The 17,998-nt window shown below is 40.5% G+C and overlaps 1 protein-coding gene across 4 annotated transcripts in view; it reads left to right on the forward strand.

The window, feature by feature from the left end:
- Window positions 1-1,275: 1,275 nt before the first annotated feature.
- Window positions 1,276-17,998, forward strand: part of SLC41A2 (solute carrier family 41 member 2) — a 151,157-nt gene continuing 134,434 nt past the window's right edge. For 2 of the 4 annotated variants that reach the window (XM_032168832.2, XM_058425499.1), the window contains exon 1: window positions 1,276-1,392. The gene's annotated coding sequence lies outside the window, so the exon portion shown is untranslated. Of the gene's footprint in view, window positions 1,497-8,001; window positions 8,072-17,998 lie in introns of those variants that run through there. The other 2 variants (XM_058425497.1, XM_058425498.1) reach the window with 2 other exon arrangements.

The following is a 17,998-nucleotide window of genomic DNA, read 5'->3' on the forward strand; positions in this document are numbered from 1 at the left end:
AAAAGCATGACTGCAGATGGCCAAGAGTGATACCGAAGCACCCTTCACCCTGAAGGTGAAGGTTAAAGCTCAAAGTCTGATCGCAAAGCATAAGGAAAAAGAAAAAAGAACCTGGATAAATGTATGCTGGTGTCCTTCAGCACCAGAAAAGCTGCTACTAAATCACCGGTGTGGCTTGGAATTGGTAGAAGCTTTGATTTGAGGAAAAGAGTATCATTAGCTGTGTAATTTTGAGTTGTTGTTTTAGAGACAAGGTCTCATTTTGTGGCCCAGACTGGAGTGCAGTGATGCGATCATAGCCCCCTGCAGCCTTGAACGCCTGGGCTCAGGCGATCCTCCCACCTCAGTCTCCTAGCTACTCCAGGTCTCGCTGTGTTTGCCCAGGCTGGTCTCAAATTCCTGGCCTCAAGCGATCCTCTCGCCTGGTCCTCCCGAAGTGTTGAGGTTACAGGCATGAGCCACCAATCCTGGCATTATGGCATTAGCTGTGTAATTTTTAAAATAACAGTCTTCGGACCAACACCTTTCTTTTGTTCACTGGAGTATCCCTGGGGTGTGTCTCATTCCCTGAATCATACAGAGTAGATGCTCAATAAATAGTTTTGTAAATAAAATAAATGAGCTCTCGGATTTACATGCAGACTTTGGATCAGTTTGATCTAGGTTTAAAAGCAAGTGTGGGGAAACTTGAAAAGCCTGGCACCCCAGCCAACTCCTCAGCGCCCCGTGCGCTTGGCGCCTACACCTGCCTGGCACGGGGAGGGTGCTATGGGGCTGCCCTAAACCTCACCCCCTTCGGCGGTGGTCCCTGCCCTTCTCGGCTCCTGCACCGCCCACACTATGCGCTGCTGGGCCGAAAGACACGTGCTTCGGTTTTAACCCCGGTCTGCAAGAAACATGACCTCAGCCAAAAAGAGGCCGCTGGTCTGAGCAGAGAAATCATGAGTCATGGATTCGGGGGTTCGGACCTTGGAGCAGCGGTGAAGTCGGCGTGCGTGGGCTGGTGGGGAAGAGGGATGCCGAAGGAGGCCACAGCCCTTCTCTCCTGGGCAGGCTCCCCAGAAAACTGTCCCCTCGCCGTCGTCCAGCGCCCCCATTCCCGACAGCTGTCTGCCAGGGCGCGGCCGGGGTCCAGGCGGGGCAGCACTGTCGCTCCCGGTCGCCGCCCCGCGGGCCACATCACCAAGGCCCGGGCTTCCCCGGCGGCGGCGCGGCTGCGCTTGCGCGGGGCTGCCGCGCGGGGGCGGGGCGGCGGGGAGTCAGTGGGCCGCGGGCGCCGGCGGCCGGGCTGTCAGCTCGGGGCCGCCGCCGCGCGAGGAGGCGCGGGAGCCAGGAAGGAGCCGTGGGCTGGGAGCCGCTGTCCTCCCCGCCACCACCGGTGCCGGGCACCAGGTGAATGCCCCTTCCATCCCCCGCCCCGGGTGTCTCGGTCCGGTCTGAGGAGACGGGTCCCTTCTCCTCACACCGGCCGCTGCCGCCGCCGCGCTCCGGAACAGGTGACCGTGGAGGGGAAGTCTCAGCTTCGGCCGCGGCGCCGCGTTCGGGCGCATCCCAGGTGCGGGAGGGAGGTGGGGCCGAGAGGCCTGGGCTCGGGACCCGGCGGCAGGGGCGCGGGGAGCGGTGGGAGAGGTCCCGCCCGAGCAGTCGTGCCCCCTGCGGACGCCTCTCCGGGCCGCCGGGCAGCGCCCGAGCCCAGGCCCCCGCGCCTGCCCCGCCTCGGGCTGAGGGAAGCTGTTCCGCGGCCACCGCGGACAAGCAGTGCCGGGCGCCCAAGGCAGGGGCAGGCGGCGGGTGGTGGCTGAGTGATGGCTGAAGGTGAGCTGGGATGGAGATGCTGCGAGGCTGGCTCGGGCACACCCCAGATGCCTGTTCAGGGCTCCGTGAGTGCCCCGTCACCCTGTTCTTTCATTCTTTATATACACGGAGCATATCTCAATTTTAAAAGCCCAAATGCTCATTTATAGAGATGACACATATCTATGTGTTACCGATATACATGGATATGTATATTACGTATATATGTCATCTTTTTTTGTAGTGGACAATTTTTAAATTGAGATATACATCACGTGCCATAAAACTCATTCTTCTAAAGTGTGGCTTTTAATATATTCACAAAGTTTTCCAAATATGACCACTATCCAGATCATCATCCCCAAAAGAAACCCCGTCTCTCTTAATAATCACTCCTCATTTCCCCTTGACCCCACCCCACTAGCCACCACTAATCTACTTTCTGTTTATATGGGTTTGTCTATTGTGGAAATCTCATGTAAGTGGAAGCGTACAATATGTGGCTTTTTGTGTCTGGCGTCTTTCATATACCGTAATGTTTTCAAGTTTCATTCATGTTGTAGTATGTATCAGTACTTTACTTTTTATAGCATATTAATATTGTTGTATCAGTGTACCACATTTGTTTAGTCATCAGTTGATGGACATTTGGGTTGTTTCCAGTTTTTGGCCATTGTGTGTAATGCTGCTATGCATATTTGTTTATGCATTTTTGTGGACATGTGTTTTCAGTGCTCTTGGGTATATACCTAGGAGGGCAATTGCTCCGTGTTTCACTTTTTGAGGAACTGCCAAGCAAAGCAGCTGTACCATTTTACATTTCCACTAAGTGTATGAGGGTTCCGATTTCTTCACATCTTCCCCAAGGCTTGTTACTTTTTTACTGGTTATTTTTTATTATAGCCATCCTAGTGAGTGTGGAATGGTATCTCTTTGTGGTTTTGATTTGCATTTCTCTAATGACTGTGGATGCTGAGCATCTTTTCATGTGCTTATTGGCCATTCATGTATTTTCTTTGGAGGAAATGTTCATATCTTTTACCCATATTTTAATTGGGTTGCTTAGCTTTTTATTTTTATTTATTTATTTATTTGGAGACTGACTCTCAGTCTGTCACCCAGGCTGGAGTGCAGTGGTGCAATCTTGGCTCACTGCAACCTCCACCTCCGGGGTTCAAGCGATTCTCCTGCCTCAGTCTCCCAAGTAGCTGGGACTACAGGCACACACCACCATGCCCGGCTAATTTTTGTATTTTTAGTAGAGACATGGTTTCACCATGTTGGCCAGGTTGGTCTCCAACTCCTGAATTCAAGTGATCTGCCCACCTCGGCTTCCCAAAGTGCTGGGATTACAGGCATAAGCCACCACGGCCAGTCTGGGTTGCTTAGCTTTTTATTGAGTTTTATTGTTCATTTATGGAAAAAAATTTCTATTAATAGGTTTGGATACTGGCACTGACTTGAAAAAATCCAACCAATCTGATACCGAAAAACTTAATGCTTATTCTTGGGTAAAGGTTGAATAAGTGCCACTTCATTCTTTAAGAATACCCTACCTGTTCATTCTTGGACATCTTACTGCCCCTTTACATTTACTGCCCTGGTATTTTGAGCAAACCTACAGAAGGCATATTCCTGACTGGAGTCAAGAGAGACCACCCTTAATTGGTATTTTCATATATTCTATGCTCAATTTGAAAATCCCAGTTATCACTTTAATTACAAATAATTTATATTGGTGGCCAGCTGAACAAACTAACAGTAAATGGAAAGCCCAAATTACTCAAAATTTTATGTTTAACTTCTCAGTAAAGTGGAGAATCTTGTTTTCTTAAGTTTGTGCAGTGTAGTTTTTATTACAATTATGTTCATGTGTGGGTGGTAAATAACTATTTTTGATGGCACTAAAGTTAAGAGCCACTTACAGCTAAATGAATGCTGCTGTGCTTATTTCATGGTTAATTTCTGAGTTTACACAAATTCAGCATCAGGTCTTTCGTGGCAAAAAAAAAAAAACACCTAAAAAGACCTGATGTTACCTCCCGGGAATGCAAACTCAATTTTCCACTGATCTAATATGATTGTTGTTAAAGAAAAAGATTATTCGATGATACTTGTTAAAGTGTGGTAAAGAAGTCTATTCAGGACCACTGTGATAGGTAAAGTGACCATGGAATGGGATTTTGCAGTGTGGGAGGAAGACTAGGCTCAATTCTGAATACGGCATGGGCAAATGGGAATTTATAGCCAAGGAGCAGTGTCATGGTCAGTGGACAGAAAAGTACTGAGAGGAAACATCGGGGGTAGCGGATATTCAGATCAAACCAACCTAACAGGATTCTTGTTGAAGACAGGCCAGAGTGATCAGACACCACCTGGGGGACAGTGGCAGCTGAGGAACCTAATCAGGTTGTGAGGGTAATCAGGTAGCGAGGGTAATCAGAAAGCGAGGGCCGGCTGGGTGCAGTGGTTCATGCTTGTAATCCCAGCACTTTGGGAGGCCGAGGCGGGCAGATCACCTGAGGTTGGGAGTTCGAGACCAGACTGGCCAACATGGTGAAACCCTGTCTCTACTAAAAATACAAAAATTAGCCTGGTGTGGTGGCCGGCACCTGTAATCCCAGCTTCTCAGAAGGCTGAGGCAGGAGAATTGCTTGAACCCAGAAGGCGGTGGAGGTTGCAGTGAGCCGAGATCACGCCACTGCACTCCAGCCTGGGTGACAGAGCAAAACTTCGTCTTAACTCAAAAAAAAAAAAAAAAAAAAGCAAGGGCCAAGAGTCAGGGGCTGTTGCCAAACTGACTTAGCAAGGTTCTTTGATAAAACTACATTTTACAAGGAAGTGCACAGATGGGCCTAGAAGGTTCAGGGGCCTGAGTAAAATTTCGTCAAGAAAAGAATCTTTGTCATTGTTTAAAAGTATACTTCCCAATTTCCAAAACTTTACAGAAAATACAAGTAAAGGTTCCAGATGGAAATAATAGCTAAGCAACTGATAAAAAGCATGTGAAGCATAGCCTAACTCTGCTCTTCAACCTATACATTACAAAATGATGGATATATGAATAAACCCTTTTATGCCATTGCCTTTATTTAGAAGAATGAGGCTGGTAATTTCGGGTTTGTAACCTAAAATGTGTTTTTACTTTGTTTTAACTAATTAAATTATTATCAAACGTATTGAAAATATAAACTATCCAACCTAATATTGATTGTTACCAACTTACCCAATGGATGTACAAATATCCTGCAGCTACAGATGTTTTCTCAAATTGTCCTTCTCTGCCTGCTGGGGTTTTTAGTGGCGCTTATTGGGAAGCACTGAAAGTAGAGGGCAATTGGGAATCGCTATGCAGATATCCCTGAGAAGTGATGGTCACAGCTGACCTGTCTCCTTTATGGTAGATGAGGGTAGGGACCCCTTTTCTTCTCTCTGAACGTACTGTAGTTAGATTTATTTAGCTTAAAAATAACAAATACAGAAATATTTAGATGGAAATGACTAGAACTGTCAGTTATTCTATTTTAATGTGAATGGATTTAATCAGATTGCTTTCTTCTTGGTTAGCTACACTAAGGAAGTGGGAGTTTTGACTTGAGGAGGGATAGTAGATGTATTATGAGATCGTGGAACATTTTGGAATACTGGGTAAAGTTTGCCCTACTTCTGAAAGTGAGGATGTTAAAAAATGGAAAGCTTTAGATAGCAGGAGGGATCTGAAAGATGAGAAAAGAAAAGCAAGAAGGAAACAATTTGGAAGGAAAGGTTGTAGGATATAAAGACAGATTCGACTTATTTAGACATTTTTGCCCAAGAAAAATGTCTAAATAGGAAAAGTGGAAATCTTTTCCTTCATTTGATCCCTCTTTCCTTTTGCCCCACCTTGCTCCTCCGTGCTAACTGTTCTCCTAGGACCCAGAAATTAGACTGGGATTACTGTTGTTCATGCTGAAGCTTTCAAGTGTGCTAGTTACACCCCTTCTCTCTCCATATTCTAGTCAAATTGAGATCAGACTAAAGCCAGATAAAGATTTAAATACTATTAAAATAATAGTGTAATTTTCATTTCTGATAAAGCTGGATTGGAGAACTGAGCTTAGACCCATGCTTACTGTTCTTTCTTAATTTACCTACCCAGATGAAACTGTTGCACCAGGAAATGGAAGGGAAAGTCCTGTCCTAAGGAGCTTATCTTGTAGCAGTTAGAATGGAACGGAAAACTTTCTCTCCTTGAGGGCACAGCAAGTCCAAGAGAGCCAGTGAGAGCTCAGGGGTGGAGCCTGTCTGAAAAGTTGACCTTTATACCTATCCTAGCAATTAGATAAGTCACTTTCCTGTGGGAGGAATTAGTGATGGGGGTGGAGAGAAAGAGAAGTGTTCCTTTACTCTTGTTTTCTCCTACTTAGAGGAGTGAAAGTTCTGTTGTCATTGCAGAGAGAAGTAAACAGCCATCCTCTCATAGTTAAGTATGTTATGGGAAATAAATAGTGTTTTGTAGGCTAGCCTAGGAACTAATTCACCATTTATAACAATGAACTGACTATATATTTTCCTTGGAAATAACTAAATCTCTTAGAAACTTTTGAGTGATTATTTTATTGTGTAGTTGAATATATAGATTATTCAAGTCTATTTCCTTGTTTTACCAGTACTGGTTAAATATTTATGGAATGTCTAATACGTAACAGGCACTGGGCTAGGCTTTGGGATTCAGTGGTGAACAAGAATGGGTCCTTGCTCTAGGAGTTACAACCTAGAAAAACAATTAGTACAAGTACCATTACAATAAAGCATAATAAGCATTGGTTAAGTGTAGAGTGCTTTGGAACCACAGAAGGGGAACTTATCTATGAGGGCCAGGGACATGATGTTTAAGAGCTGAGATCTTAAGCTGAATAGGAAGTAGCTAGGTAAAAGGGAAGAGTGAGGTTGAGCAAAAGTGTTTTGAGCAAAAAGAACATGTGGAAAGGCCAAGAGGTGTGAGAATGTGGTACACTAAAGTGAAATTTTTTTTCTTTAACTGCAGGCACCTACTAGTAGATTGTGAAAGCAAATTAGTGAGTTGTAATCCACATGTTTTTTAAAAGAAATACAATAGAAAATAAGGGTGTGCCACTCACAGATACTTACTGGATTGTAGGGGTAAGTACGGGTGTTTATGCAGGATTTAGTTAACCTTATTAAAGAAGTTGAATTTATCTTAGAGGAAATGACAAACTATTGAAAAGTTCTAATCGGGTCCTGATTAGAGATCTTTAGAAAAAGATCTCTTTGGGTACGTGGTCTTTCTTAACTCGGATGTCAACTTCAAATTCATTGGCCCAGCGTTACAGGTATTCCAAAACCTGGTTCCAATCTATTTCTTGTAAAAAATCTTCCCACTATTTTTGTGATTGGAATCTCCCAGTTCGTAAGGATTCATTTGCCTAAGTACCTTTGCACCAAGACCAAAAGGTCTGTGAGAACAGATTTCACTTCTGTCCTTTAACATCGAGTCTCTGGCAACTAGTGTAGTGCCTGGCTCACAATAGAGACTAAGCAAATCTTCGTTGATAGAGTCTAAATACCTTTACTATTAGGAACATTATGCAGTAGTAGACATGACGTTGCTGTTTCTAGTAATGTCTGCTTTGGGACAAAGAAAAAGTTTTCATTCAAATTTTTTTTCTCAGTTGAAATCATGTTAATGATAGAACTGCATACATTTATTAAAAAGATAATTTAACAGAGGGCGTTCTTACATTGAAACAGTAGTAGAGATAATAAAAAGAACAATAAACACTGTGGTTTTGATGTTTTTCCCAGGGAGTACAGGGCAGTAACACAGATTGCTCACAGGAGCAGCCAATCCAGAAATCATTTCTGTTTTGTTTGAACTTAGAGGCATTCTCTGAGCACTCACCCAAAGGCAGTGTTAGAAAAAGGGCTAAGGACAAAAGGAATAAATTATTAGGTTGGTGCAAAAGTAATTGCAGTTTAAAACTGCAATTACTTTTGCACCAACCTGAATGGATAAAAATATATCAATCATATGAGCTTAATGAAGAATCAACAGAAAAGAGATTTTGTTCTTACAAATGAAAATAGAACATCCATATACCCTAAAGAATTTACAAATAAGAATTTAATGATGTCAGTTTGTTGCCAGAGAATGATTCTACTGTGACAGTATTATGACTTCACAGAATTAAATTGTGAAATCCAACCATAAAGGAAAAATTCTTTTAGTGTTTGGTTCTGATCAGTGATAAAAGAAGTTACGGAAAGTTCATAAAAGGTAAGGAGATTTCAGTTCTGATTCAAATTTATCTTACTAAATTTTTGATTTGTGAAAAATTTTGCTCATTAGTTTTTAAGTTAGGGTTTATGTATCTTAAACTGGATTGCCAAAATCAAATTTTGCTAATGTGAGATGGCTTTTTAAAAGCAATCAGAGAATTTTATCTTTTTATATTCCACAGAGTCTTAATTTAAGTAGTACATTGTAGAACTAAATGGCAACTGTTAACTTGTATAAATTTATCCTAAGGAAATAACTCTAAATATGGGAAAGTACTAGGCACAGAGATATTCATTTTCATTGCAATGTAATTTAGCCAAATAATGTCCTGCTATAGAGAAATTATTTACTAAAATATGGGAATCCATTTGAAAAAGTTTAACCATTAAAAATACTTTTTTAGAGCAATAGTTTCTTCCTGTTAATTACTTTTTAAATTAAAAAGTAAAAAGTACTCAAAAGTTCAAATAATATAAAAATATGTAGAATCAAAAAAAGTGAAAATGATATTTCAATCTTGCTATTACTGCCTACCTCTCCCCCAGCCGAGTCAATCTAGGCATACCCAGTTCCTTAGAGGTAAATGCTTTGAGCACTTTGGTATTTGCCTTGCAGATCTTTTTCTAATCCAGTGGTTTTTAAACTGTGAGGAGTTATTTCAGGGTCTTCTCAAGTTGGGTAATATGGGGACCCAGTGGGTGGAAACCAGGGTGCTTCAATGGGTACTGCTTTGCTTTTACAAAACTGTTTTATATATTGGGATTTCACATAGGGTTTAATTTAAATAAAGGGTTCCTCTGCATTAAAAATAAAGGTTTAGCCAGCCACAGTTCCTGTAGTCCCAGCTATCTCAGGAGACTCAGGTGGGAGGGTGGCTTGAGTTCAGGAGTTCGTGACCAGCCTGGGAAAAGTAGTGAGACTGTGTTAGTCCGTTCTCACAGAGCTATAAAGAAATACCCAAGACTGGCTAATTTATAAAGGAAAGAGGTTTAATTGACTCACAGTTCCACATGGGGAGGCCTCAGGAAACTTAGTCATGGCAGAAGGCGAAGGGGAAGCAAAGACCTTCTTCACATGGCAACAGGAGAGAGAGAAGTGTGAGGAGCGAAGGCAGAACAGTGCCTTATAAAACCATCAGATCTCATGAGAACTCACTCAAAATCATGAGAACGGCGTCGGGGAGTCCACCCCTATGATCCAACCACCTCCCACCGGTCTCTTCCTAGACACGTGGAGCTTATTTGGGTGGGGACACAACCAAAGCATATCAGAGACCCTGTCTCAAAATTAAAATAAATGAATAAATGGAAGTTATTTATTCTTGCTCATTTAGGACTGTCCTCATTTAGAAAACAAAGTCCTAAGCCCCCTAGTCAGGCATTCCATGTCTTCCCCAAGTTTCTCATTTTGCTGCTTGGTCATATTGAATAATCTACTCATACCTTCCCATTTTCCCATCAGTTTTCTGCCTGATTACTATTCACCTTGTTGAAAGGCGCTTTTCCTTCTTCCCCCTTCCCACCTCCCCTCAATTTCTCTAAATCTTACCTGTTCTTAAAGGTTCAGTGCACCAGCCAGGCACAGTGGCTCACGCCTGTAATCCCAGTACTTTGGGAGGCTGAGGCAGGCAGATCACCTGAGGTCGGGAGTTGGAGACCAGCCTGACCAACATGGAGAAACCTCATCCTTACTAAAAATACAATATTAGCCGGGCATGGTGACGCATGCCTGTAATCCCAGCTACTCAGGAGGCTGAGGCAGGAGAATTGCTTGAACCCGGGAGGCAGAGGTTGTGGTGAGCTGAGATCACGCCATTGCACTCCAGCCTGGGCAACAAGAGCGAAACTCCGTCTAAAAAAAAAAACTTGTAGTTGGTGAACACTTACATTTTGTCTAATACTGTGTGGATAATTTGCAGAATTTTGTAGCAAAAGCTACAAAATTAAAGGATGATCTTTATGTAAATCTGTATGTAAATTTTTATGTAAAGGATGATCTTAATGTAAATAAGTGGAATAATGCGTTATAAAGTAAGAGCATTCTGGGAGCAGGTACTAAAGTTATAAGTGTTCTCTTATTTCTTCCACACTGTTTTTTGTATTGGTACTTATAAACAAGGCAATTTATGATATGATTACTTTTCTGGATCTTCAGAAAATATTCGTTCATTTTATTTATTTATTTATTTATTTGAGACGGAGTTTTGCTTTTGTTACCCAGGCTGGAGTGCAATGGTGTGATCTTGGCTCACCGCAGCCTCTGCCTCCTGGGTTCAAGCGATTCTCCTGCCTCAGTCTCCCAAGTAGCTGGGATTACAGGCATGCACCACCATGCCCCGCTAATTTTGTATTTTTAGTAGAGACGGGGTTTTTCCATGGTGGTCAGGCTGGTCTCGAACTCCTGACCTCAGGTGATCCGCCTATCTCGGCCTCCCAAAGTGCTAGGATCACAGGCATGAGCCACCACGCCCAGCCATATTTGTTCACTTATTGATTGAGTAACAGAAGATAGTGCAGAGATAGTTCACCTATGAATCAGAGGTGAAACCTGGGAAGGAGCTGTTTCCATTCTTGAGCAATAAACTGTGTTCAAAAATAACTTGAATCCAGTTTACTAGGTTCCAGTGTTTGGCATGAAAGGAGCTGAGAGGGAACACTGATGATACACCTTGGTTCTATCATCCTCGTGCCCATGGCTGCGTACACTGGTGCCAGAGGATTATAACACAGAGAAATGTCTATAGGGGCTTCCTTATCATTAACTGGTTAGTCAGAAAGTCATGAACTCAAGTCTTGTGTCTTTATCTTACTGACGTTGTAACTTTGGGCATATTATTTAACCTCTCTGAGATGCAGTTTTCTAAACTGTAAAGGATGAACATACTTATCTTCTAGGTTTTTTTTTTTACAAAAGATAAAATGAGGTCAGTATATATAAGAGAAAGCGATTCTTTTTGCTTTAAATAGTATTGATGTAGATAGAATGGGTGATCTCCTTTCCTTTAGGTTTAAATTTTTATATATTTTGTAGGACTTATTGATTAGAGTTTAGTTCTTTGGAGCGTGCTTTTTTAGTCTGAGAGTGGCATTTTTATAAGCTATTCATATTCCTGGTAAGTATAAATGATGTAGGAAGCAAATTAGGCCAAAGGACTACTTCCTGGAGAAATAAACATTTTTTTCGTCATTATCCAGTGTATTCTACTGGGACTTAATGAAAGGCTACTGTTATAAATATGACAAAGAAAGCAAAATTTTTAGGGATCCCTAGTTCCCAAAAGCTCAGCTGCTACATTATATCTACTACATTCGCCTGTCTTTTAGATAAGAAACAATAAAGAATTTCCGTAATAACAATTTTAATTATTTCCAAGAAAAGTCAGCAAACTCTGTTGTCACATTTCTAGATTAGTGGAGTTTCAAAATGACCCCAGGCAAACTCATGGTGGATTCTAATGCTTTCATGAGTTCTGGTTGAGTAGACTTAGTTCATTAGCCCAGGATAACCCTTATTGTAAGATTTAAGATAATCTGGTTTATGTGTAAATTATAAAAATGTTATTTAGATGTCCTTTGTAAATTAAAATATATATAAGATATGATATTTAAATTAAAAAACAGTATTAGGGCTAGTTCCTTATCCAACTTTCATTGTCTTTTTTTCCTTTTAAAACATTGTGGTTCCCTGAAGACTTGTACTTTTTGGTATATATATGTACCGTTTAGTATGTATTTATATTGGTTAGTGCATATATATATATATATATGTAAAATATGTATGTAATTTAAAAAATATACTGGCAATTTAATTTAATGAAAAATAGGATAAGTTATATAAAATATAAATATTAAAATCCAGTTGTTTTTTTAATACAAAATTAGAACAAAACAGTTCATCTTAAAATTAAAATCCAATGGCCAGGTGTGGTGGCTCACGCCTGGAATCTCAGCACTTTGGGAGGCTGAGGTGAGTGGACCTGAGGTCAGGAGATCCAGACCAGCCTGGCCAACATGGTGAAACTTCGTCTCTACTAAAAATACAAAAATTAGCCAAGCATGGTGGTGCGTACCTGTAGTCCCAGCTACTCAGGAGGCTGAGGCAGAAGAATTGCTTGAACCCAGAAGGTGGAGGTTGCAGTGAGCCGAGATCGCACCACTGCACTCCAGCCTCGGCGACAGAGTGAAACTCTGTCTCAAAAAAAAAAAAAAAAAAAAAAAAGATAAAAATAAAAGCTGGCAATTCAGTACAGCAACGTACAACATTTTTGTGATTGTATGACATAGTATATTTCATTGGTAAGAGGAGAAAGAGGTGGGAAGTTAGGTTTTGAGCCTTTTATAAAAACGTGTAATAATAGTGATGAATAATGGTAATATTAGCTAACATTAATTGAAGTTTGTTCTAAGCACTTTATATGTATTAAGTCATTTAATCCTCACCGTAAACCAGTGAAGGAGATGTATTTACATAAGAAAACTGAGGTATAGAGGCATAGGTCCCACAGTTAGTGAAAGTCAGGATGTAAGCCAGTTTGACTCTGAAGCCCTAGCTCTTAACTGCTCTCATTATCATTAGTGTGTTGACACTTCTTGACAGTTAATTTTTGGAAGCAGATTATCTCTCTTAATTGAAGTGTGAAGATTTGACAAGTAAGTCACTTGAAATTTCCCCGTAAAAATCACTCAATACAAGTCATCTTTCATCAAATGAAAGCATTGCAAACATCTCAGTAAAATTTGTACAGTTTCAAACATAGCATAAAGTACTTGCCATAAAGATTCCACATGAATAATACAACTTTAAATAAGCAGTTAATATTCTCCTTTTAAAAATATGCCTGGGCCAGATGTGGTGGCCCATACCTGTAAACTCAACACTTTGGGAGCCCAAGGTGGGAAGATAGCTTGTGGCCAGGAGTTCAAGACCAGTCTGAGCAATGTAGTGAGACTGTCTCCACAAAAAATTTTTAAAAATTAGTTTGGTATAGTGGCATGCACCTGTAGTTCCAGCTACTAGAGAGGCTGAGGTGGGAAGATTGCTTGAGCCCAGGAGTTCAAGGAAAAAGTGAGCCAGGATCACACCCTTCACTCCATCCTATTCTTCCTGGGCAACAGAGTGAGACCTTGTCTCTACAAAAAAAAAAAAAAAAAAAAAAGAAAAGAAAAGAAAAAGAAAAAGAAAGTGCCTGATTGAAATTTGTAAACTCAGTTATGGGATTTTGATTGTATGTGGATTTTATAACTTGAATTTAAAACTCCTATGCTACTTCTTAGAATAAAAAATCTATTCCTTTCTCAATCCCTGGAAACAATGCTTAATATGCAATCGAAGCATGTTTGACCACTAGAAAGGGTCGCCAAAAAAGATTAAAAATTTTTAATGTTTTATAATTTTTTAAAAACAATGAAGTAGAATTCATGGGGGGAACATCTTACTTTTTTTGACTCTTGTACTCGTTTTGTTTGGCGTTATTTTCATTTTGAATTATATGTGATGGATTGAAGGGGAGATAACACCATGGACTTGGTGTATCACCTTGCTTCACCTTGGAGGTTGATGGTTCATTTGTAGTTATTTATTCACAAGTATGTAACCTATATAAGATATAAGTGAATTATGGCTATGAAAAAATGGAGTACAGCAGAATTCTGAATTGTTTGAAAGTATTTAGAATGTATTAATTGAATGAAGGCTGTTGCCTTTTATTTAAAGATAACTGTAGAATATTGATTGAGACAATTTTTTGGATATGTTATAAAATGGAAAAAGCAGGATGCAAAGCAGTATGTCCAATATGAGCCTATTTTTGTTTTAAACATATATTTCGAAAAAATATAGTAAATTTATGTATACCAATATGTCACCAATGACTATCGCTGGATGGTGGATTTTCAGGATAAACAGTTTTTGTTTATCTTTTGTGGTTTCTTTTTCTTTTCTTTTTTTTTGAGGCGGAGTCTCGCTCTGTCACCCATGCTGGAGTGCAGTGGTGCACTCCGCTCACTCCGCTCACTGCAAGCTCCACCTCCCGCATTCACGCCATTCTCCTGCCTCAGCCTCCTGAGTAGCTGGGACTACGGGCGCCTGCCACCACACCCAGCTAATTTTTTGTATTTTTAGTAGAGACAGGGTTTCACCGTGTTAGCCAGGATGGTCTCAATCTCCTGACTTTGTGATCTGCACCCCCTTGGCCTCCCAAAGTGCTGGGATTACAGGTGTGAGCTACTGCGCCCAGCCTTCTTTTCTTTTCTTACTTTTTATTTTTATTTTTTATTTTTTTGTAATGGAGTCTTGCTCTGTTGCCCAGGCTGGAGTGCAGTGGTGCGATCTCGGCTCACTGCAACCTCGCCTCCTGGGTTCAAGCGATTCTCCTGCCTCAGCCTCCCGAGTAGCTGGAATTACAGGTGTGCACCACTAATTTTTGTATTTTTATTAGAGACAGGGTTTCACCATGTTGCCCAGGCTGGTCTTGAACTCCTGACCTCAGGTGATATGCCCACTTCAGCCTCCCAAAGTGCTAGGATAATAGGCATCAGCCACTGTGTGATGCCTGACCTCTTTTTTTTTTTTTTTACATTGAATACATATTAGTCTTATGAAAAAAATTAAAACAATAGAAGATAACTCTATGCCAGTGGATATTAGAAACACACTTTTAACTAATCCGGGAAAGAAGGGTAGTTAGGAATTTTTATGAGCAAAGATCACTATATGACAGCTAAATTGGCCTTTGGGGTGGTTTTGAGAATAGTTTTAGCCTAAATTTCAAGTTGGGCTTCGAACTCTCCAGAAAAGAGTTCTTTTGAAAACAAACAAACTCACAAACTGGTATTTGAATAAAGTAGTGCTCAGCCCTGACCAAAGGGTAGAAGAGAAACTTGATTGCAGGAGTAAAGAACTCAGAGTTAGGTCATTGTTTCAACTTGATGCCAAGATAATTGAGTAACATGATACTATGTACCTGTGATTTACGTAATCTCAATTTAGTTTCTTGTGATTAGTTGGTGCACTTGAACTGATTTACAGAAAGCGCAGTTTGGGGAAGGTAGAAGCTTGGCCTCATCCCTTGCGTGGTGCCATTACGAAGGTGTCCCAGTAAGGGAAGGTGATGTTAGGCCACCACCTGAGGAAGACCTTGGTGTGGAGGCTGTCCTGCACTGCCCACTTCATAATCTAATGGGAGGTAATGTGCTTCAGTGCTACCAGTTCATGGTAGAGTGCTACTTCTTTCTGGGAATAGGGGAAAGAGAAGGGCTTGTGGATGAGTCCTCCAAGTAAGTATTTAAGATGTGATAGCCGTGAAAATTATGAGAGATTCGTGGTCTAAAATTGTAGAATAAAAATGATAACCTTACAGATGGCAAGTAATTTTTTTCCTTTTCCTTTTTTCCTTTTTTTTTTTTTTTTTTTTTTTGCAGTTGCAAGATTTAATAGAGTGAAAACAGAGCTCCCATACAAAGGGAGGTGACCCAAAAAGGGTAGCTGTTGCCACCTCGAATGCCTGGGTTTATATCCCAATCATTGTCCCTCCCGCTGTGCTCTCAGGCGATAGATGATTGGCTATTTCTTTACCTACTATTTTTGCCTAATTAGCATTTTAGTGAGCTCTCTTTACTACCTGATTGTTTGGGTGTGAGCTAAGTTGTAAGCCCCATGTTTAAAGGTGGATGCAGTCACCTTCCCAGCTAGGCTTAGGGATTCTTAGTCGGCCTAGGAAATCCAGCTAGTCCTGTCTCTCAGACCCTCCTCTCAATAGGAAAACCCAAGTGCTGTTGGGGAGGTTGGCCGATGACCACTGTAACTGCTTCCTGCTGAACTGGGGCGTAATAGGGGTTGTGCAGTTGAGATTTCCTCAGAAGGGGTGCCTTCAATGTCATTAACATTGGAGCATGGGCTAGCAGGCCGGTCTAGGGGTCTGCGGTAGATCTTAGTCATGGACTGCATCTGGAGCTCCATTTGAAGAACCATTTGTAGCTTTACAGCTTTGATTCTGGAAGAGACAAACTTAACAAGGAGGTTAAAGATACAGGGTCAAAAGAGGAGTAGCAATATTATAGCTGCTAGAGGTCCTAAGAAGGGGAGAATCCAGGGCATCCATTGGCCGAGAAGGCCCCAGGGTCTGGTGTTTTGAAGCTCCTCTGCTCTACATTGTATTTGATCTCGAATTTCTTTAACTTTCTCGGTGACGATTCCAGATTGTTTAGTTTTCTTAAAAAGATAATTTTGTTTTTCTTCTAAGCGTTGATACATTGGCTCCCTTTCTTCCTTTCTCTTCTCTTAAAAAGAAGGTTTTTGCTTTTTTTCCTTTTAAACTTTAACCCATTGGCATCTTTTCTGCACCTTAAAATTCTGGAAGGTTTTAACTTTCAGTTTAATTATACAGAGTCAAGTGTGTATTTTAATTTGGTCCTAGAGTGGGTTTTGCATTTTAAAAATTGAACTGTGAGAGTATAAAAATGTGTTAAGGATAAAGTATGGAAGTATACTTTTGTATGAATCCTGAATAACAATTTCTACTCATTTGAAATGCTAATGAACTGCAGTTATTTAGTTTCTAAATTTAGCTATTTCAGATTTATAAGTGCCAGGGAACTCACTATTTCTTGTAGGTATTTTTTTATAAGCTGACTCTGTGTAAGAAGATAGAGTACATAAGAATAAAACATAAATAATACAACTTACAGAGTACCAGAGAAAATAAAACTATGAGTATAACATTAGATGAGTAAATCAATTATAAAATTTGAGTTTCAGACATAGCTGTAAGTTTCCTCACTGCTAAAGTAAAAAAAGCTGGCTCAATTTTTATTGAAGAAAAGCAAAAATACTATTTTTAAGTAGCAAGACCTTCTATAGCTGTAATTTCTAAATAAACGTTCCTGTGACTGTATAGGGGAAGAGGTGCTGAGTGATGAGGAGGTAAAGTTCTCTGAAATCATTTGCAGGAAATTAATGAATTTAACATGGTTTTTTTTGTTTTTTTGGTTTTTTTTGTGTGTTTTTTTTGACAAGATCTCACTCTATGGCCCAGGCTGGAGTGCAGTGATATGATCATGGCTTATTACAGCTTCGACTTCTCAGGCTCAGGTGATCCTCCCACCTCAGTCTCTGGAGTAGCTGAGAATACAGGCATGAGCCACCATGCCTGGCTAATTTTTGTATTTTTGTAGAGTCGTGTTTCTGCCATGTTGCTCAGGCTGGTCTCAAACTCCCTGGCTCAAGTGATCCACCTGCCTCAGCCTCCCAAAGTTCTAGGATTACAGGTGTGAGTCACTGTGCCCAGCCACATGTCAGTCGTAAGAGAGAGTCATTAAGTGTTTGGTAGTTTTTTAAAAATAAGATACATGTAAGAAATGTTTAAGATAGAGTAGGGGAAATAAATATACCTCTTTTTTTTGTTGTTTAAAAGCACTTTCTCAACTTCAAAATAGAGTTCTCTAATTCACCTAGTTTGCCATCCATCTACTGGTTGAATTGTCTCAAACAGCAGCACTAATACTTTTGGTAATTGTTTGAATGAATAAAAACTGTTTATTCATTGCTGTCAGTTTAATCATAATTCCAAATTAAATGATTAAATTATTTTTCACTTTTTAAAATTTAATTTTACTTTAAGTTCTGGGAGACATGTGCAGAATGTGCAAGTTTGTTACATAGGTATACATGTGCCATGGTGATTTGCTGCACCCATCAACCCATCATCTAGGTTTTAAGCCCCACATGCATTAGCTATTTGATATTTTTCACTTTTCGATTGCCTGGTTTGATAGGAGCTAGATATAATCTAACTGATAGAATGAACTGTACTCTGTTTATGAAATCCACTTAGTTCTTTGGACACATAGCATATTTATTCTGTCAACATTTTCTCAGTTAAGAGTTGGTTTAACTGGATTGTGTTTGAGTTGATTCATTGGCTTGCTT

This window comes from Hylobates moloch, unplaced genomic scaffold (genome assembly GCF_009828535.3).
Source record: "Hylobates moloch isolate HMO894 unplaced genomic scaffold, HMol_V3 SCAFFOLD_12, whole genome shotgun sequence".
Classification (NCBI taxonomy): domain Eukaryota; kingdom Metazoa; phylum Chordata; class Mammalia; order Primates; family Hylobatidae; genus Hylobates; species Hylobates moloch.